The following is a 21,906-nucleotide window of genomic DNA, read 5'->3' as shown; positions in this document are numbered from 1 at the left end:
GCCGTTATTATCTCTTTTAATATATATGCCAAATTTCAGAACGCGCCAGTATATAAATTCACTTATAGCTGGAAAAATTTTGAATAAAAAAACTCTAATGTTTTTGCATGTATGCATAGAAATATATGTACTTTAAGGTATTGGTTTAAAGTTTATAGGTTATAATTAAAAAAAAAATTATAAATTTATAAAAATACTAAAAAGTACGAATATTCAAAACATGAATCAGAAAATATTTGCGAATTTTATTTGGATTGAACCTAAATTTCGGACTGTAAAAGAAGAAATCAAGTAAGTTTAATAAAAAAGAGCTCTTTATCGAATTCAATTAACATCGAGGGGTTTAAATTTTGAAAGCTAATTTTTTAAAAATTACTCGTGCGATTTTTACAAAACTTGCCAATTTTGCATAATTTGAATCATAGAATTGAAATATGGAAAACATCGGTGTGTCATTTGAGAAAATGCCAGATTTTGCGTCAAAATACCTACATTAGAGTAGCGCTATATATAAATAGAATATATATCCTAAGTCCGGTTTTCGAGGCATGAAAAACGTAAGTACGGGAGATACGACAGAACATTAGATAGAGCTTTCATGTTTGAGTTCCATCCACCCTCCTTATTTTAAAAATGAATGCGGCTGACCTAACGGATATATGTTACCATTTCTGAATCTTTCCGCAATCGTCGTTTATTGCAGATTTGGCAAAGAGGAGCTGTGTTTGTTTGTTCTGCCAAATATATTAAATCACATGTGGTGTATATATTTAAAAATATGATGCGGACATTACATGACTTCCTTGTACGGAATTACATGACATTACATGACTTCCTTGTACGGAATTACATGACATTACATGACTTCCTTGTACGGAATTACATGACATTGCATGACTTCCTTGTACGGAATATTAAATTACACACACGGTTTACTGCATTTCATTTAAACTTATTTCTTCGAATTTCGTTAAAGATACATTTCTTACTCAATCAATTCAGTTAGTTCTCAGTTCGCGGTATACATAAAAACTAAAAGCATATTCGTTAAAACTTGTAAAATACAGAAAAATATAAAACACCAAATACAGTTAAAACAATAAAAAATGTTTTAATATAAATATTAAAATTTATACGCAAAATCAAGCAATTCGACAGCGAGCAGGAAGACAGATGTTTCGGTGCACAAAATTGAAAACTAACTTTTGGCTCCCCTGGATTTGACAATGAAGACACTGGATTTGACAATGACACACACAAGGTGGTGCACCAACTGATTTAATTGACTATTCTACTAAATGTTTCAAATGCAAACAACTGACGGCTTCATTGGGCTTAATGCCACTTACGTAACTTTTAAATTGTCTCCAATAAATAAAAAGTCTGCAATTTTCAAATTAACGAAAAATGTTTATTCGGCTACCTATAGGAAAGGCGAACGAAAAATTGTTGTTTGGCTCTCTATAGGGCTTATGGACACAGTTCCGTTCGAAAACAATAACAATTAGAAGTAATTTATAAGAAAGAATAAATTTTATGACCGAATAAATGCATTTGGGGGTTAAAAATAACATTAATAATTGAACTGATGGTTAAATTATAAAGAGTATAAATGCATATGTAAACGTGTGTGGTATATGCATTCGCTGGTTCTCTATCGTCGCGTGTATACTTACAATTCTGAAGAGAATTGAAGATAGAAGTGTGAATAACCAGGAGCTACTCATCGTTGACACAAGCAATGCACTATAGTGCTATTTAACTCATCAGCCTCCTTATGAATACTACGTTTCCAGGTAGGGATGATTTGTATCAGTAGGATAATGTACAATTTCATCTTGCGTGAGTGCACATATGGCACATACACTGAAGTGACAATACCTTCTAATATTTTGTCGGTCCTCCTTTTGCCCCGCGAAGTGCAGCAACTCGACGTGGCATGAACTCAACAAGTCGTTGGAAGTCCCCTGCAGGAATATTGAGCCATGCTGCTTCTATAGACGTCCATAATTGTGAAAGTGTTATCGAGTGAAAGTGTCACGAGAATCATCTGAGCACGGTGCAGGGTTTTGGGCACGAACTGATCTCTCGATGATGTCCCATAAATATTCGATGGGATTCATGTCGGGCGATCTAGATGGCCAGATCATTCGCTGGAATTGTCCAGAATGTTCTTCTAACCAATCGCGAACAATTGTGGCCCGGTGACATGGCGCATTGTCATCCATAAAAATTCCATCGTTGTTTGGGTACGTCAAGTCCATGAATGGCTGTAAATGATCTCCAAGTAGCTGAAGGTATCCATTTCCAGTCAATGATCGGTTCAGTTGCACCAGAGGACCGAGTCGATACCATGTAAAAACAGCCCAGACCATTATGGAACCATCACCAGCTTGAACAGTGCCTTGTTGACAACTTGGGTCTATGGTTTCGTGGGGTCTGCGCCACACTCGAACCCTACCATCAGCTCTTACCAACTGAAATCGTGACTCATCTGACCAAGACACGGTTTTCCATTCGTTTAGGGACCAACCGATATGCTCACGAGCCCACGAGAGTCGCTGCAGGCGATGTCGTGCTGCCAGTAAAGGCACTCGAGTCGGTCTTCTGCTGGCATAGCCCAAGGAAGACAAATTTCGCCGCACTGTCCTATCGGACACGTCCCTCGTACGTCCCACATTGATTTCTACGGTTATTGGACGCAGTTTTGCTTGTCTGTGAACATTGACAACTCTACGAAGATGTCGCTGGTCTCGGTCGTTAAGTGCAGGTGGTCGGCCACTGCGCTGTCCATGGTGGGATGTTATGCCTGAAATTAGATACTCTCGGCACACTCTTGACACTGTGGATCTCGGAATGTTGAATTCCCTAACGATATCCGAAATAGAATGACCCATGCGTCTAGCTCCAACTACGATTCCGCGTTCAAAGTCTGTTAATTCTCGTCGTGCGGCCATAATCACCTCAAAGCCTCTTCACATAAATAACGTGAACACAAATGAAAGCCCTGCCAAAGCACTTCGCATTTATACATTTTATACGCGATACTACTGCCATCTGTATATTTGCATATTGCTATCCCATGACTGTTGTCACTTCAGTGTATTTGTCTCTGTTGTACTATCTGTACTCCAGCGTTTTTCAAAATTAAACGTCATTTACAATAGCATTTATAAGAGCACATTATTATATGTTTGCTTGTTTGATCAATCATGGCAAAGCACTCGAGTGCTGTGAAGCGAATATGAAGACTTCACTGAATGTTTCACGAAGACTATCGACAAATAGTCCTGAAGGGCAAAGTATTTGTTTAGGTTAATTTACATCAGCGACTGCTCTAATATCTCTTTACATTGATGCTACCTTAAGCAGCCGAAATTACTTGTGTACATGTAGACGTTATTCGTTGTTATCAGATGTCATTTCCATCACACCAAGCATTGAAGAAAATTATATTTTTTATAAATTCTTAAATATGTGTTTCTCTAAGTTTATGTATACATATAAAATAAAACCAAAACTTAAATAAAACCAAAAACATTACCAAATTTTTATTAGTTTGATCAATTCAGCCTGTCCTAAAAATAGGACAATGGTATAATCCACTGCAAAAAATTCTTACATAGATGGAATGGGAGAAAGCACCTTAAGCATAGTCCAACGTTACATTTTTTACCGATAATTGCTGGTTTTGCTGCCCAGATCTTTAGCTGGCATCTTTGTGTATTTTCTGGGTTTTTCACAATTTCACATGTTCATTTTGAAGCTTTAGAAAATTTTCATTAACTCGTTGAACACAGTTTTCTGCAAGATGAATTTCTTGGGATAGAGAGTCCGAAACAGGCAACTGTTATGAGTCTTCAAAAATCAAGCAAGTTCTTACTACACTGGTGTGCAAATCGTAAGCAACAGGTGTTCTTTTTCGCATAACTCCACGAGAAATCACCTGAGAGACATGAAATTCAGAATTAAGAGACATCATTATGTATTTAAACGATGACGAAAGCATAATTGCGCTAAAAATGAATACAATGCATACAGTATGAAATCAAACAAAAATAGGCTTTATTGAACTCATAGTATCGTTATACATGATTGTCTATACAAGAAGAAGAACAACAAGCAGATGTTCCTTTCTATGGGATATGCCCTCCCCTTACTGCAATGGTTGCTTCCAACGGTCTTTCCATACTCAGCACCAGATTGTCCAACAGATCTTGAGGTAAGAGTGCCCATTCCTCAATCAGCATCTGTTTCAGTTGCTGGGTGTTCCCCGGAGGATGTAATCGTGCCACAAGGCATCTCCCCAAAGCATCCAACACATGTTCTACGGGATTTAAATCAGGACAGCACACAAGGCCAATCCATTCGAGTAATATCTTCACTTTTCAGTAGCTTCTGAACAGCAGGAGTCTGGTGTGGCCGCGCATTGTTATCCATAAAAAGAAATCTGCTCCAATGGCACCTCGGGACAGACGCACATGGGGAAGGATCACCTCCTGACAATAGCAATCTCCGGTTACAGAACTTCTGTCGAAAACGTGGAGCTCTGTCCTCCCGTTCAGCATAATGCCTCTCCAGACGAGATCTTCAGGACACCGTAACGGTCTCTTTGCGTGATGTTACTGAGATTAAAACGTATCCCGACCTCTCTCCAAATCAGTTTGTGTTGAGAATCGCTTGTGGCACTAAATCGACTCTCATCCGTAAGGAGGATACGAAATGCCCAGTTTTTGCGCTTCTTGCACCACTGTAAACGGTGACGCCGATGGCCAACTTTCAAAGGGATGCAGCGTTCAAGACGGCAGGCGAATAAGCCACCTTTGTGAAAGTGTCTGGACACAGTAAACCGCGACACTTGTCGCCTCGGTTGCTGTACACAGTTGTTGAACTATGGAGTGGGGTGATTGGTTTCGGGCTCTTTTCGCCTGCAGGACAATATATCGGTCATCCAATGCAGTTGGTTTCCTTGCGCGGCCATCACCAACCTTTCTAACCGCCGTACCTATGCTTTGTAAGGCTTTTCAAGCGCGCGAAACGACACTTTTGTCGATTCCAAACTCTTCAGCTATACTGGCAACACTTCCCCTACTCCAGATTTTCGATCATTCTTCCACGTGTGAAGTCATCCCGATCATTTCTTCTAGCCTTATTTCACGAAAGAACTCCCTGTACTTGCAGCGAATGTCTTTAATTGCGTCTCCTTTCTTCCTTTTATGGTAGTCTCGAGTTGAGCACGAGTTTTGCGTTACGCTCACGTCGCCTGTGACGTTTCTTTCTTGACATTTGCATACATATGACCTTTCTACTCAATTGCGTGTTCATTGTACTGAACGCAAGAACACCTTTTCTACAATTTAATGGCTATCTGATTAAAATTTACATTGTTGCTTAAGTTTTGCACACCAGTGTGTCATCACTAAATAAGTGTTTGAACTTCCATGAAGCAACATAAAGAAAAGTCTTCGGAATACGTTCGAACTTGGGTTCACATTTTATCCATTTGAGATTTACATCATGTTCTTGATTGGTATTTGAAACTAAAATTTCAATAGTGCCCGCAACCTCTTTAGGACTTTCTTCATCACACATTATTTCTTCCATCTCTCTTGTAGATGAATCATCGATCTCCTCTGTATTACTCAGTGCATCGATATCCGGAGGTAAAATCACTATTTCATTGTCTATGTCGACTAAATCACAGTGATTTGAAGTCCACAAAAAATCCAAGGCTTACTGCGCAGTTAAAAGTTTACGCTACATAGTACTAACATCAAAATAATTTTCCAAAAGAAATTGCAAAATTCCAGTATGTAAAAAAGAGAGAAATTTAGTCTACTTTGATGAATTTCAGAATACAAACTGACTTCATGAGTCAGTGTTTAAAACATTTATTCAACCCCCTCCCCCACACTTCACATACTTGTCTGTCAATAGACGTGCACCTACTAGCTAGACTAAAGTGCTTGGGTTAGTTGTAGAATAGCAATGTTTGGAATGTAACAGAGAAATAAAGGATTAATCTGCATTTACAAACGGATGGGGATTATGTAGTAGCGGATTTTACAGTCGTCCTATTTTTAGGACAGTTAAAAATGCAAGGAAAATTTATCCCTTAGGTAAAACGTTTTGACAATAATTTTTACCAGCATGAAAGTATAGAATATCACCTCAATAAATTTATATGCATATTTTTCTTGGAGCTCAAAACTTTAAAAAACTTGCACATTGAAAACACAAGCAAAAAAATCTGCGAAAGTTTTTTAACGAACAAATTTTAATTTAAAATTTATAAAAATTTATAAAAGATTAATTATTTTTTTTTTAATTTTTAAAATTAAAAAAAGTTAAATTAATTTTTTAAATTAAAAAAATAAGTTAAAGTATTTTAAAACTTCTAAATTTTATAAAAAGTATTTATATTAATTCTAACTTGCGATAAAGACAAATATATAGTTAAATGACTCCTATATAATAATTCGTTTTTAATTTTAATTAATTTATTTCAAAGATTTTATACGAAGACCATTTTTATGTGTGCTTTCCTATTTTTAGGAAGATGGTTAAGTTATTTAATTACGACAAAGCCTCGAGGGCTATCTGCCTATGAGGAGGGATGCCTTCGTGGAGGACTTTCTAAGGGAAACTGGATCGTATACACGTTACACATGGGGAAAACCACGAAAACACCCATGCAGCCAGCCCGATCGCGGGATCCGAACCTCGGACCGAACTACTAGTGTTCAGCGACTTTACCACTCGGCCGCTGGTGGGCTTTAGGACGATGAGGAAATGCGGGTTAATATATTAATATTTCTAGGGCATGCAGTATGTATAAGAGAAAGAGTTAGCCGCAAAGCTGTAATTCAAATGGCTGTTATATTTAAATAATAGATATTTTTCCGATAATGATAGAATATTTACCAATTTACCAAGTTAAATGATTTCTTACACAAATATTGATAAATCTATACTTCTACTAAGATATTTTCAAAATATTAAGTTTTGAAATAAATGCGGAAATAATTCTGAAACCCTTTTTGTCGTTAATCAATAACTACATATAATGTTCAAAATTTCCTTTTAAAGTTAATGATTTTTTGGAATCGTATTAAGAAGAAAAACAGTTAATGAACCAACTACTTTATATATTTTACCATTAATTTTAGTGCTATGTTGTTTCAATTAGGAAGTATCTCAGTACATTTATTTGTTTATTCTTAACGCCAGTTTTTAATGTTTTGCATTAAGACAGTATAGTGAAATAACAGTGTCATTGTTTTAGATAACATTGAGGTAATCAATACAGAAAGATAGAATAAAGAACAAACGGAAAACTCCGCAGGTTACATTGTGGAAAATTAAATAATATACAGCTTATATATTTTGAACAAAAATAAATATATTTTAAAAAAATCTGAAAAATTAATTAAAAGTCCCCAAAAGCGTATGAGAGTAAGCTAACTACATATGTCAGAGATGATGCGTGATTAACAGAGTACTGGAAATCTACTCGAAGATAATTTAAAGAACCGAGTGTTTTAATTCTCCTCAGAACGTTACTTTTGCAGAGCAAAATTTAAGGAAAAAAGACAATAAAGATGGATAGTAATTTAAAAAAAGAAATAATTCTTAAATTATGTTAATAAGAAAAAGAGAATTTATTATATCCAGCAGGAAAAGTTCTATTAATTCGTAGATCGTCAAACACACAAACAATTTTTAAATATTTTTTATGAAGCTATTATGAAACTAATAAGGAACAATTAAAATTTATTTCTTTTTTTGCAGAATTTCTATATAGAAGAGCAGTTTTTAAAATTATTTTAACAAGGCTAATTTTTAAATTAAGGATTACAAATGATAGTCCTAAAATAATGGAAATATTTCAACGTTTTCCCATTATGCAAATGAAAAGACTTTAAAGAACAGGTTGATAAGGCATAATGACATATCAGAAAAATTTTACAGTTCGTCTACTGTTTAATATTTTAATGATTTTTTACAAAAATGTTCTTGTAAATATAAACTTAGTTTTAGCTTTGCCATTTCAAATACTGTATAATGCGCATTTAAAAGTCAAGTGACAAGCAAAAGACAGTAAAAGAAAAACTATTAAAAAAGTTAAAGTTACATGTTGGAACTTTTTTCCCGAGGAAATTGAAGTTCACAGAATAGTTTCCTGTGTGAATTTTGAATGTATTTCCCAGAACTGCCAACATCCGTTTAAAAAAACTACGTTTTAGCTTCTTTGCTGATATTGGAAAGCAAAAAATGTCCAACAACCGCGGAAATAGCTCTGATGGAGAGAAAGCATTAATTTAAAATTTACAAAAAAAAAAAAAAAAAAAAAAAAAAAAAAAAAACAGCGTTTTGAACGTATTATTTGGAGGATTTATCGTACAAAGTTGCAGATCGTTGATGAATTTGTGTTTTCTAGATTGTAATAATGTCAAGAATGTATCATTATTACTGTATAAATGGTATTGTGTGTCATAGATTACAGTACATGAAATTGCTGCCGATTTCAGTGAAGGATAATTCAGTGAAGTCTACGCTAAATACACAAACTACGCTTTAGAAATTTCACAGTTACGTGACAATCCATGTCCCATTTTTGATACATTGCCACAAAGGTTAAAGATTTGAAAAGGTATGAATACAGCTTTAGAGTTAGCCCATACAGTAGTGTGCTGAAAGACATGGTCTAAATAATTCAGATTTTTTCTATTTCACTCTTATGGTAGTGCAAGAGCTCTATCTCACATCTACCTGTTTAGAACGAAGAATTGTTTCTGACAACGGTTTCACCGGCTTTATCAGAATGAAAATCTCACGATTTTTTAACTTGTCGCTCCAAAATGGTACGGATCCTATATTTTTCAGCAAATGATCTCTCAACACCGAACCAAAGAACTTGAATGAGAGTTTATTTGTAGTCTCAGTGTTTAACATGGAGCACCAGTTTTCGTTTTACATGGTAGCCTAAAATTAGTCTGGGGTGATTTGCTCTTTTATAGTGCGTGACCAAGCAGAAAAATTACATTAAACAACGTTTTTCCGAAATGTTTCTTAATGTGTAATACGGTCTTTAAGAAGACGGTGGACTTTAAAAATTAGTTTTTTAAGTATTTGTGTTTTCAACAAGAAAATGTTTTCGGAAAAATGTCACCTTTTGTTAAACATTAACACAAGTTTAAATTTCTTAATAACCTCATATCCAAAAATGCATACACACAGATCTATTGTAACACATAACAAGATAACTGCCAAATATCACTCATTTTGAACTATAAATGAGTCGCATGGAACATTTTCATAACGTAGGAACTGCCAAAAAATTTATTTTGTAAAAACCGAATTTAAAGTTTTTCTTCGAACTTACCTTTAATACATGGTCATGAGAAACAGCAAATTAACTTTAAATATGAATTTGTAAACGCTAGATAACATTTTCGTATCATTTAACTATTTTTAATCTCATAATATTAAATATGACAAATGTAAACATATCTCAAATTGGTATGTGATTCAAAGTTACAGAGAGAAACAATTTATGCATTTTATCCAACGGAACTTTTAAAATTCACTCGCACCCTATGTTTTACCTTCATTTGTCACATTTACATTATCTTTTAATGCTTTACAATATTTTTTACTATTTCTGTTTTTTTTTTTCGAAGCAGGTAAACTTCTCTTTTTGCTTTGGTTCAAGCGACGCTGATACCGCGTTTTTGCAACGAAAGCGAGATTTTCCATGCTTTACGAGTATAGCATTTACATAACCAAAGTTAAATTCATTAATAGTTGTCAATCTCTACATTTCTAGCCTTTGTTGTTGTAAATAAACACGTCGTTTGGCCAAATATATAAATCATAACTGTTGAAATACATTTTGTTTTTACATTTTCTCCGAAATTTAAAGGGCAAAGTTTACATTGTTTATACATTTTAACTGCTTGTAACTTCTTTAAAAATTAGAATATTTGAATTTGGTTTTTTGCATACGACGTAGTTACGTATAGGGATATTACGAGAGTAAAAAATCAAATTCAATATTTTGGTCGATTTTTTAGCTATTTTAAAGTCCACCGTCCCCTTAAATCGCGGCGTAGATCTTTTGAAAGTACAAATTTTTCATATTTCGTAGGTACATTTCAAGCTGCTGGAGCACCTGCGATAATTCCAAACGTATTCCTGTAGTTAGAATTAGGCATTCTAGTTCATTTAACATACAGTTTTACCCAAATAAATAAGGAATGATGTAGGCATTTACGAAAAGATGAAAATCTGAACCAAACATAATGAATTGAAGTTATCAGGAAATTACTACACACACATATATGTGATGTACCAGCTTTTGTCCAGAACAAAGAGACTGGTGAAGAATCATAGATGTAGTCGTAATTTAAATTATCAGACGATAAGTTTAGAAAACAGGATCCATTTATTATTATTCAGGAGAAATAGCAGTTACAAAATCAGATATCCGGAGTAAATAAAAAAGAATTACTAATAACTTTTTGTATGAAGTTTACTGCATCGCGACATTAAAGAAAAGACCCCGAGACATTAAAGAAAAGATCCTCTGCGAGTCCTTTTAGAGCTTCTGGAAAGGCGGAGCTTCCAAGAAATGACGTCAGCCTCGTCAGCCATTCCAGTTCGCTTTAAATATCTCCAGAACGTTCTATAACTGCATGTGTAGAAAAGACGGGAAAAACAACTTGACTACGGGGCTGTGGATTTAATTCCACGTACTTTCAAATAAGAGACCGTCGCCATTAAAATTGAAAAGAGCATACAGTTAGAATTTTAAGTGTATTTTTGACTATGGAATTTTATTATTACATATATATATATATATATATATATATATATATATAATAACTTCTAAATGTTGGTGGCGTTGTAGATGTATAAAAACGAAAAAGAAACTTGCTTACATGGTCAAATTCAATTATTTCTTTTTGAGTCATGGTTGAAACACATTTTTCATAAACTGAAGACAAACAGAATACATGCTATAGCGCCATTTTCCTAAATAATATTTTATGTAGATAACGATAAACTTAGCAAATATATTTTTGAAGATGGCAAGCAGCGACAAGTCGCAAGAGCGAAGCGGTAGCGAAACGTGATGCATACAGGGATGGCACAGGAGGGAAAAGTGAAACGAAATCTTATTCAGTGATTATATAAAAGGTATCTGCATTGGAGCGTTAGGTAAGGTCTCGTAATGTCGATTAATAAAATAACGCAGTGCGAGAAACATACATACATACATTCATGCAGATTCTTCGTCATTTAATTTTCTTTAAGTATAATGCAGGGCTTTAATATGTGATGGCAAAAATTTGAAACGTGAAACGAAGTTTTATAGTGCACGACGCAAAGTGCCGAAACGAAATTATTTGCCCTTCTGGGAAAATTGCTCTGTACACAACATGACTTCCTTGTATTGGAATATTAAATTGGAGTATTAAAATATAAGCATTTTTTCTTGCATTTTATTTAAACTTATTCGATTGAATTAAATCTACTTCGCCGGCAGCGCATAAGCCACAATAGAATAAATGCATTCTTTAAAATTCACTCTAGTATTTGTTTACCATAGCGACACTCTTGCGCTCGATTCACTTAACAGTATTAATACAGTTAACGTATATATTTCGTTCATATTATAACTCATAATGCACAAAATTTATATCATTTAAAGAATAGAATTATCTAATCGTTGCCACATGTTCTATTCAAAACCTATAATAAAGCTAGAATGATGTATAAAAGAAATTAAGCAAACAAAACAAAAAAGAAACAGTTTTCAACAGACGATTGAGTATTTCTCATTTAATTAATTCAGTTCTCACTTCGCGAGAAGGCAAAAATACATAAAAACTCAAAATATCTATATTAAAAATTACGAAGTAAATCTTAAAAAGTTATTTCCTCGAAAAAATGCCAGAAAAGATTAAGCATGATTTAATTGGCAATAATAAATGAAGGCGTTATCTTTGTTGTTGCGAAGCTACGTTTCTGTAGATTGGCAACAAATCCACTAGTCTGCTGTTTCAAATGTAAGCAAACAATGGCCACCATAAAAAAAAGGCTTAGCGGCACTTAGACAACTTTAAAATTGCTGATAATTATAAAAATATTGCACATAGATTTACTAAAGGCATGAAAACCTTAAACGGAAGATAAAATCAACATAATACAATCATTTTTAAAGCAAAAAATGTACAATTTACAAACATATAAGGGTAAAGAAACTGAGATAACTGAGCCGGGTAACAGAGTGGATATATATGTATATATATATATAGATTTATATACGTTTGGCGCGGCCGATTGAAACCAAAATACGAGGTGCACATCTACATGTTATAGTAGTCATATATACAAAATTTCAACTTTCTGAGGCTTCTCGTTTTTGAGTTATGCCAGATACGTACGTACGTACATACGTTCGTACAGACGCCCCGAAAAATTCTCTTCAGAATTCATTTTAAAGCAGTTTTTTTTTTGGGGGGGAGGAAATGAGTCTTTTATTCTGTTCTTACGTACAGATATCACGCAAAAACATCATTAAATTGCATTCGAGAGCGGTCAAAATGGATATTTTTGTTGAAATATGAACGTCTGAAACTTTTCGCGATTACAATACTTCCTTTTTACTTCGTACAAGAAAGTAAAAATGGAAGCTTTCTTCAGGTCCATTTAAAAAATTAAAAAATTTTCTTAATAATATTCCTGTGTAAGGAAATAGACAAAGTATAAATTTATTTCACTTTTAAATTAGGATAACATTTTGTATATTTCTAGTTTAACAGTTAACCAAGCGACTCGAAGAATACATTCATACAAGCGGCCTTTTATAAATCACAGTAAATACAAAGTTTTTGATTCTGCTGTAAATGTGATGCACTGTTATATCATAACGTTGAACTTTCGTGAAGCTAAGCTGAGCTTCTGGTGATAAAGAAATGTGAGAAAGAAATCACAAAACATGGCTCATTTTGGAAGCCCACACGTGACCTGAAACCAATAGCATTTCTCCATCACTGCCTTTTTTTTTATAAATGACAATGAGCTAGCAGCAGGGCGTGTTCAGACATGTCATCTTCTAGCTGGAGAAGTTTAACACAATTTATAAGGCATGCAGAGAAATAGTTGTCAATATTTCAGAGAGCGAAATAGTTTCCAATATTTTCACTTTTTTTTTAAAGGAGAGTTTGTTTCCAAACATATTGCGCTTCGTCAGCAAGAAGCTTATTTTGGCGTTGCAAAACTTCGAATATGTTTGTGGTTCGAAATGGTAATCCGACTTACGGCTTCTATTCTGTATTAAGTTTACTATAGGAAAGCATACCTGCCATTTTGTTGAGATTTGGTTTTGACATTTCCGGAGGGTACGGGCTGGAAAAATTCAGATGTTCTTAAACTTCCTTATTACCAAGAAAAAGATTTGCTAGAGAAATATCTGGAATGCATTTAACATTAACTATCAAAAATGTATGATATGTAACTGTGATCTAAAAATTGTAACATAAATAATGGATGAATAAGTCCTTTCATTGCATAAAATATCGAACATAAAATAATTAATTATAAATTTACATAAAATTGTTCATGTTGATGTTGAGATTGACTACATAACTTTATAGCTACACCTTTAAAGTATTTATGAACATTAAAATGAAGTCGCAGTACTTCTGTTCTGTCATCGATATTTTCATTTTTGATATTCTCTTTGATATTTTTAATGTATGCACATAAAACTGTAAAAAATTATAAATCAAAGACTTAAAGAAGTCAGTGTCAGATATGCTGTCGGAGAACAAGAAACTATATTATAGTTAAGGGGTGTTGGATCCCCAAAATCTTCAAAAAATTGTGATTTCGGATTTTTTTATTTTCAAATTCTCTACGCTTGTATCTTTCTAAAAATACCATTCTTTAATCTCTATGAAAGTTAGAATTGTAAAAAAATCTAGTTTTAATTTGTCATCTACTGCTTTGATCAATGAGGAGTTTTACATAAAAACGCGTTTTTCTCCAAACGTGATATTTTTATACTCGATGTACCTTTTCTCAGGAACTACTGCTCACAATTATCTAAACTTTTTATGGCTTATTTATTAGGTTTCCTAATATTTACTGAAATGAGCTTTTTGTAATAAACTTTGAAAAAAAAATTTAAATTTTTTTTGTGTGAGAAAAGTGCTAAATTTTACTATGCTTAACAAAATATTCTGCAATTTACTCTAAAATTCAAAATGCTTCAAAAGCTCATTTCAGTATAATCAGATAGGTATACTTGAATTACAGAAAAAAATTCAAGCTTGTATCTACAGCAGATTTTGAGAAAAGGTACATCGAAAATGGCCAATTTAACGGTATAGGGGTTTCTGATACCCCTTAAACGCAGTATATAAGATGTATAAATATTGCCAAATACACTTTTTCTCAACTGTTTCCACCTCGATGAGATTACCAGTATTAGTGGCATAGATTTCGGTATTGCCTTTAACTAAGCAGTACAAACATTGAGCTATTTGGAGGCAGGTGTAATGAAAAATGATCAATGCCCACGCCGGGATTGGAACCTCGTACCTCTCGAATACGCGCCGAGTGTGCTGACCATTACATCACGAAGACATGCTAAGTAAACAGGAGAAATACCCCCTTTTAAAGGGCAACTGGAGATCAAGGGAATCATCATCCACCACCTTTTTTATTCGGGTGCTACTTGTAGAGATATTAGATTATTTCGAAGCAGAAGATGTGAAAAATGAGCAATGTCCTCATCGGGACTCAAACCTTAGACCTCTCGAATACGCGCCGAGCAAGCTGACCATTACACCACGAAGGCATGCTAAGAAGGCGAGGAGAAATACCTTATAGACCCCCCTCTTTTAAAGGGCGGCTGGGGCTTTGGAGATTTTTTATTTGATTTTTAATAAATTCCCAGTGGCTCTTTTGGTAGCGAACGGCACGGGGGCCTGGATCCGACGTTGGGCTTCGGCGCCGGGGGCTCTCATGTGTAGATCTCCTCTTTTTGGTGTTGTCTCTAGACAGGGGTGGACGCGGTGCTATATCGATTAACCTAATGGTAAAGTGACAGTGCCTGCGTCCTCCGTCACTTGTCACTTGGGGTTTTAGGAGACCCAACTGCCAAATCCTAGTGGTTAACAATTATCATTCGCCACCTTGTAGTTCGGGCCCCGCTTTAGAGACATTAGGTAATTTCGAAGCAGGAGAGATGAAACACGGACTCGAAGACTCAAAACACGGACCTCTCGAATACGCGTCGAGCGTGCTGACCACTACACCACGAAGACGTGCTAAGGAGGCGGGAGACATACCTTATAAGCCCACTAAGCTGTGTAACAGAGTGGATATATATACAGGTACGTTTGGTGCAGCCGATTATAAACAAAAACAATGTTTCATATGTTATATCAGTCCCATACACAAAATTTCAACATTTCAACATTCAATACAGATCATTCAATGAGCGAAACACCGCTATGTATCCAAAATTAAGGAATTTTTCATGTTTTGGATTGTTTATAGATTAAGGGGACGATGGACTTTAAAATAGCTAAAAATTAACCAAAATATTGAATTAATTTTTTTAAAATCTCATAATGTTCCATATATACATAACTACATCGTATGCAAAAAACCGAGTTCAAATATTCTAATTTTTAAAGAAGTTCAAAGCACTTAAAATGTGTAAAAAACGTAAACTTTGCCCTTTAAATTTGGAGAAAAATGTAAAAAAACGTATTTCAACAGGTATTTACTGATGTAATAATTTATATATTTGCCCAAAAGAAGTATTTATTTCAAAAATTAAGGCTAGAGAAGTCAAAGTATTGACAACTATTAATGAATTTAACTTTGTTTATGTGAATGCTATACGCCTAGAACAAGAGGAAACAATCTCGTTTTCCCTACACGTTCCAAAAAAGAGTGATCAACGCGCTTGAACCAAAGAAAAAAGAGACGTTTACCTGCTTGGAAAACCCAGAAATAGTAAAAAACATTGTAAAGTATTAAAATATAATGTAAATGTAACAAATGAAGGTAAAACATATGATGCGAGTGAACTTTAAATGTTTCATTGGATATAATGCATAAATTGTTTCTACCTCTAACTTCGAATCACGCACCAATTTGCGATATGTTTATTTTTCTCATATTAATATTATGAGACTAAAATAGTTAAATGATACGAAAATGTTATCTTGTGTCTACATATTCATATTTAAAGTTAATTTGCTGTTTCTCGTGACCATATATTAAAGGTAAGTTTGAAGAAAAACTTTAAACTCGGTTTTCTCAAAACAAAAGTTTTCGCAGTTCGTATGTCTTTAAAAATGCTCTATGCGTTTCATTGTTAGTTCAAAATGAATGATATTTGGAAGAAACTATCTTGTTACATGTTACAATAGATCTGTGTATGCATTTTTGGATATGAGGTTATTAAGAAGTTTAAACTTGTGATAATGTTTAACAAATAGCGATATTTTTCTGAAAACTAGGTTTAAGTTCACAAAATTCCTTTTTAAAAATTTCTGATCCATCCTATTCAATAACGGATACAGAAAACCTTTTGTCAAGTCTTTATAACTAACTTAAAGGAAAAATTAGGAAAAATATTGAAAATTAGCCCTCATGAAGCATTTTAAATCTTTAATTAAAGTAATTAGTTATTTGTTTAATATTTTTTTAATTTAAAATAAATTAAAATTTTGAACATATATTTTATGAACTAATGTTATATTAGTGTTTTCAACAAGAAATTAAAAACTTAAAAAACTAATTTTTAAAGTCCACCGTTCCCTTAATCACATTAATATCAGATCATGAGTATTTTGTATATTAAACATAATTTAGGAAAAAGATTATGATGATATTTATATACAGCATGAATGAGTTAGTAAATGTTACAACATCAAAATGTTCTAAATTTCTAAATAAAATTAAGAAATTTGATATATGTTAAAAAATGAAAAACACTAAATAAAATTGTAACAGACGTAAAAAAAATCTTGATTTTTTAATTAACTATTTGCATAAAAATGAAAATCTAAATACATTTGCTCCAAAGAGCTTTTTTCGGTTTGATGCAAATTTGGATGGAGAGTGCAATTTCAGTTATCTAGGTAACTAGGGCTAAAACCTTTTCAAGTTGTTTGAACTGACGGTATAATTAGTTACGTTTTAATTTTAAGGCGAACAATTATTTATTGAAATTCAAGTCGTTAACCCATTTTAAAATATAAATTTTACTGCAAACTTTAATTTAAAATACTACATTCACATAGAAGAAAATGCCACACTTTATCCTTGATTAAATTCGTGCATGTAAAACAGCGCGAGAGATTCCATAAAATTAATAGAAAATAACAGATTGAAATTTGGAAACATATGTATATCATAAAAATAGTATGCATATTATAAGGTATTTCTCCCGCCTTCCTAGCGTGTCTTCGTGGTGCAGAGGTTCTGCAGGCTGAGATGGCATTCTAGAGGTACGTGGTTCGATTCCCGGCGAAGGCGTTTGCTTATTTTTCATCTCTCCGGCTTTTCCAATAAAATCCTAATGTCTCTACAATATTATAAAACAAAAGTTCTTTACTTCGAAAAGGAATTGATTTATTTTAACTACTTTTGTTAAGCCTGTTTCTAGAAGATAATAAAGATCACCAAGTCTATTTCGCAATATCTAATATTTTTCCATAATTGCTTAAACGCTATACATTTGTCGAGCATTTTAGGATAACCTACACATTGTACATAATCATCCAAATTCCCATAACTGAAGTTCTATTGCATTGGTTGCATTGCTTGAATTTATGCTTGCTCAAATAAGCAATATGCTTGTTTAATATATTGTGCTTAATTGTGAACAAATAAGCTCACAATTAAACAATTCACGTTTGCATTTTAATGCCTGTAATTTGCTTGTAATGCATATAAAACACAAAAAAATACGCATTTTACATCATTTTCATGAATATCAGTAGAACAACTTTAAAAATAGATCAGAATTCGGTGCTTCTGTATTTAAGAAATCTATAAAACATACCATAAAAGGACTGGGAAATTAAAACCTTTAGAGATAAATTTATTCTTTAATGCCCAATAAATGCGTGAAATTTCAAATCTTTTATACAGCACTTTCTGAAAGTTAATAATTCATTTTTACTCAGAATATAAGTATTCTGCAACGGAATTAATTTATACGTCTAATAAAATATATATTTAAGTAAAAATTCAGAAGAGCTGAGGAAATAAAATTTTCCTATACTATAAGACACTATTTACTATAAGACAGTTTTATGCTCATATTTTTATAGAAATGGGGAAATTTATTTTATTCTTGGGCATAATATTAGTCAAATTAAATTTAAGCAATCCCACCAGGTTTTATAATGTATTCAAATTTATTTTGCTTTAAGCTGAGGTTCTTTCTTTATTCTTAGGGGACAATTCATGACATAAATTAGGCTATTATATATTCATTTCGAAACATAAAATGTTAAAAATGAATTTTGTAATGACGGATCAGATAGGGATTAAATGTTAACGAAAGAGTAGAAAGAAGTGAGCAAAGAAACCAATCAAATATTTCCTCGTAAAAGAGAACGCAAAACGTTGTACGGTAAGCACGTGCAAGACTGATGGCAACCAGTCTTCGTATGCTCTACTTTCCCATTGATTTTGAGCAGATTGCCTCTGCATAGGTTATGATTTTTACAAGTTTGTATGCAGTTCTTAGCCTACGATACTTGTCCATTATGTGCGGTATAAAAGTAAGATCTGGATCTCCTGTCAGTCCAAAGTACTCGAGTGTTTTGTTGATTTTATTTCTATGTGCCTTCATTACTAATCTCGGCTTATTCGTGAGTTTGGTTACCTGTTTAAGAATTAAGATCACCGTGGATTTTGTTTCGGATATGTGAAGAGTGATTATGCTGTAATGATCACAGAAGGACTTTGAATATTAAGTTCCACAAGATAAATCCAGCGCATGAAAACTTTAAACAACCTCTGTTCTGTGCTCTACTGATGGAAGCCTGTGTGGTCTATCCTGAGGTAATTATTTGTTTGTTCAAGTTGCATTATTTAGTGTTATCTGTTGCTCATGTGACTTTCTAGGATGATATTGCTGGAATATTTTGTGTTTCGCACGATATGCAGAAGCGTAAGCCACTAGAGGGTGCGGAAGACGTTTTGGACGCCGAGACATACAAGTACTGTGGTATCCAGTTACCCTGTTAGACAGAATGCAATCTTTTGGGTCCACGAGGGTGTGGATTGTTGATGTTCGAACTTAGAAGCAATATTCAAGTATTGAAACTTCAATTGTGCAGATGGTGAGACAAGGTTTTACTTGTTGTTTTTAGCGCAAATTTCCTAGCTAGATAAAAGGCAGAACGGACAACTAGAGTTGGAACTCTGTGGATCTCTGTTTACTTATTTATTTATTTATTTATTTTTGCTTTGAGAAACAGAAGACCTTGGCCTTTTTAAAGGTAATGGAGGAAAATTTTATATTGCAGTAGCTTGTAAGAATTTCTGAAAGTATTATGGTCTGCTAAAGTCGATGGTTTTCGATTATGGCATTGTTAATTAAAACTGGTCCTCGAGATGTTTTCTTAGGAAGTTGAATCTTTTAATGCAAGTGGCGCGTGTCTGAATCATATGGTGTTGGCTTAGCGATGTCTGACCGAATGAAATACTGCCATGGCTTGGCTACTGTACACCACAGAATGAAGCTACAGACTGAGTAGACATTGAGTAGTTATTACAGGAGTAATGCTTCATCTGCAGAAGTGATCCCATCGATCGTCTCGGAGAGCCAGAACAGCAGAGCCTCGTTGAAATTTGCAAATAGAAATACTACATCTTACCCCTGGGAGTAAGAACAATATCACATGAATGAAACCACCTCGGAATGTTCAGTCTCAAGACGGTAGACTGAAACACAAATCAAAGGCGAACTGGGCTACCAATCTGCTTACCTTGAAAATGGTGACAGAAACTGAGATTACCTCAGCGTCCTCAGGGGGAATGTATACATCCCCTGAGGGTTGTGAGGTGATCGAGAATGTAATACACAGCATCAGGGAAACCAGGAGTCAACTCGGTCCCATAAGCAGTCAGTCAAAGTTTACATCAAACTCCATTAATATCAAATGTGTAGTGTCTCCACAATTAAGGGGCAGAAAAGGCAGTACCAGTACAGTTCCTACCAAGCCTGAACCTACCAGCAAAAAACGAATGATTCTAGTCTTGTGAATACTGATTATTTACTCTCAGTACTGAGGTTGCCTAGGCACAGATCCCAGACAATACGCTAGAGGATTTCGTCCATTAAGGTCCGGAGGAGGGCGAGATTGCCATGGCTTGTCCAAGATTGTACTGTCTTTTGGAAATATTGCATCCGCTATTGTATTAAGCATGCTTCTGTACCACCTTAGGTTTTTTGGTTAGGTTGCAAATGGAGGTAGAATAATTGATTTGTTTTTTCGTTGCTATTTTGTGCAATACGCCATGTACGTCTGTAGGCTGGCCATAAAATTCTTTCCAGGTTTACGCTTAGAAGTATCCCTTTGTTTCCTTAGCTTCGGAAAAAGGAATAAACTTAAAGCATCCTATATCATACGGTTTAGTTTTCGTCTCATAACTTTACATTTTCCGAAAATATTTGCTGGAGCAGACTATGGTAATAAGTATTTTAGAACCTCTCTTCGGGAAGACACATGTTGGGTATTTGGGTGAGAAGTGTTGTTCTTAATGCATCTGATGCTTCCGTTTTATTTTGTAATTCTAGGCATCCTTCCACCTCGCTGATTAGTTGCTAAGAAGTTCATTAATGTTTTCTGACTCTAATTTTGCGAACTTTAAAATGTTTAACTATGATTGTGGTGGCTGAATTTGATATTTTGTAAGTGAAGTGCTTACAATCCAGATGGACCACTATTTTTCGTGTGCTACATAACTTCCAATTTTCTATGATATTTGTTAGCTTACAATGATATCTGACCGACCCTTGACACTTATAGTTTCCAGTGCTTCATGTGCATCTGCTTTATTCCGTATGACCAGTCTGCTGGCATATGTCCTTTTGAAAAAGTGTACGTATATTCCTCACCATGGTGCTTGATGCCATCGTTTTTAGGGATATTATTTATAGGGCTAGCTTAAGGTTTTTTATTTCTTTAGAATACGTTTTTTTGATACTATATTCTTGCTTTTCATTATTGTGTTAAAATTCTCCAAATGCATCTGTGTCTGTGTTGCGAACAGACTGGAGGGAGCAAGTGTCTTCAGCTTACTCTGAACTTGAAGGAAATCTTCTTTATCCACGTGAGACGAGAAAGCGTACTTCCTTTTTTTTTTAAAAAAAAAAATTATTTGGTTATGATACAGATCCAGTATTTTTCATTCCTAGGTATTTAGAGAAAATCATTGAGACTCTTCTGAAATTGTAGGCGCTTCTGCTGTTTTGAAATGACGTTTGAGAGACGCTTGGTTACTACTGTTTTCCCTATTGTTTCAGTTAAATAGTAGTGAGATAAGTTGTACAGTCATTAGGTTAATTGGAAGCTGAAATGATGAAAAATAGGCAAACGCCTTCGCCGGAAATCGAACCACGGACCTCTGGAATACCGGCCCAGCGTGCTACCGTTACACCACGAAGGCACGCTAGGAAAGTGGGAGAAATAACCTTATAAAGTTTGGTAATCTTTTTTTTAAGTCATCCTAATTCAGTTCATTAATAAAAGTGGTATCTATTTGATGAATTTATAAGTCCTATTATTTCCTTTTATTTATATGCAATTCGATTCTTTACAGGTAGGTTCAGTATTGCAAGTACAAACATGC

General features: G+C 34.1%; 1 protein-coding gene and 1 long non-coding RNA gene across 10 annotated transcripts in view; one reads left to right on the top strand and one right to left on the bottom strand.

The window, feature by feature from the left end:
• The window catches only part of LOC146996596 (uncharacterized), a 315,837-nt gene that overhangs the window by 156,917 nt on the left and 137,014 nt on the right, over positions 1-21,906 (top strand). The gene's annotated exons all lie outside the window — the stretch shown is intronic.
• The window catches only part of LOC146996594 (uncharacterized), a 269,877-nt gene continuing 251,503 nt past the window's right edge, over positions 3,533-21,906 (bottom strand). For all 9 annotated transcript variants that reach the window (XR_015042288.1, XR_015042290.1, XR_015042289.1 and 6 more), the window contains one exon: positions 3,533-3,946. This is a non-coding gene — a long non-coding RNA (uncharacterized LOC146996594). The remainder of the gene's footprint in view (positions 3,947-21,906) is intronic.

The sequence above is a fragment of the Stegodyphus dumicola genome, chromosome 7 (assembly GCF_044657685.1).
Source record: "Stegodyphus dumicola isolate Sdum_Otavi_A_Nest chromosome 7, ASM4465768v1".
Classification (NCBI taxonomy): Eukaryota; Metazoa; Arthropoda; class Arachnida; order Araneae; family Eresidae; genus Stegodyphus; species Stegodyphus dumicola.
Note: the sequence above shows the minus strand (reverse complement) of the source record. Positions and strands in the feature narration are given on the sequence as shown.